The sequence below is a fragment of the Prionailurus bengalensis genome, chromosome B3, assembly GCF_016509475.1.
Source record: "Prionailurus bengalensis isolate Pbe53 chromosome B3, Fcat_Pben_1.1_paternal_pri, whole genome shotgun sequence".
NCBI classification, from domain to species: domain Eukaryota; kingdom Metazoa; phylum Chordata; class Mammalia; order Carnivora; family Felidae; genus Prionailurus; species Prionailurus bengalensis.
The window spans coordinates 179,253-180,635 of record NC_057355.1 but is presented as its reverse complement, the minus strand read 5'-3'; positions in this window follow the sequence as shown (position 1 = coordinate 180,635).

Sequence of the window (1,383 nt, the reverse complement as noted above, 5' to 3'; positions counted from 1 at the left end):
GAGGGAGAGTGTGCTGCTCTTTGGCAGGTAAACACTAGAGCCGCCCTGTGGGGAGGGGACCCGGACCCATCTCCCTCACTGCCCCAGGCCCTGTTGGATTTCCCCGCCGCTCCCTACCAGCTGGTCTTCCTCATGTTCTGAACCCAGGCATCAGGCATTGTGTTGCCCCCAGATCTGGCAGTCTGGACCTGGCAGAGTTGAACTGCTGATATTGATAAAAAGTATTTGACAAGAAGGTCCATATTCTCCCTCTGGAGCTAGTGGTGTGCATCAAGATCGTGGGTTTTTATCCTCCTGTCCACTGCCAAACTGAGGATGCCAGATGGTAGGTGAACCTTTTAAAACACCATAGTCTTGTCTTACATCAAATTCAAAGACATTTTCTTGTCCCAGCTTTCTTTTAATTTTGAAGAGATGGCAATTAGTAATTGAAGGCATAATGAATGGTCCTATAGGAATTTGACCTATATGACTGACGGACATTATTTCATACATCTGTATCACTAAAGCACATTTCATTGGAAATATTAGCCAAGGATACATACAATAAATTCATAACAGATGTGTAGCTCCCTGTAAGTTGCATTCTGACCCTGCCTCATATGTGTCATCAAAGATATTATTAGTGACTATTCAGATAAGCTCTCTACATCAAGATGGTGATGTTAGAGAATCTAGTATAAATGGAATTTCACAGATTCTAAATTAGGAATGATTGTTTTAAATTTATAATGTTTCTGTTTTATTTTTTGGAGAGAGCCTGAGGGAGGGAGTGGGGAGAGAGCAGGAGACACCAAATCTGAGGCAAGCTCCAGGCTCTGAGCTGTCAGGACAGAACCTGATGCAGGGCTCAATCTCATGGACTGCAAGATCATGACCTGAGGGGAAGTCGGATGCTTAACTGTAAGCCACCCAAGTGACCCAGGAATGATAGTTTATTGGCAAAAAAAAAGATAAATTAAAGATAGCGTAAAGCATGTCAACTTTTCATTGAAATATTCTTCTCACATTTGTTGTATTAGTTTTAGGCATACATTGTAGTCATTCCATATGTCTGTAAATTATGTTGTACTTCAGCACAAGTGTAGCAATCCTGTGAAAGCATGCAACAATATTATTACAGGATTGACTCTATTCCATTGGCTGTCTCTTGTATCCCTAGGACTCATTCGTTCCATAGCTGGAAGCAGTTATCTCTCTCTCAAAGGTGTCAATTCTTTATCTAACCTAAATACTCTGGTGGTAAACAGAATTACTTGCTCAGCATGTGTAAATTGGCGGTCTATTTTTCTGTGGACATTGCTTAAAACATTACAAATGATGTCATTATGTTAATAAATTCGGTTTCATTCTTCACTCAAAAAAAAAAAAAAAGGAGAAGGA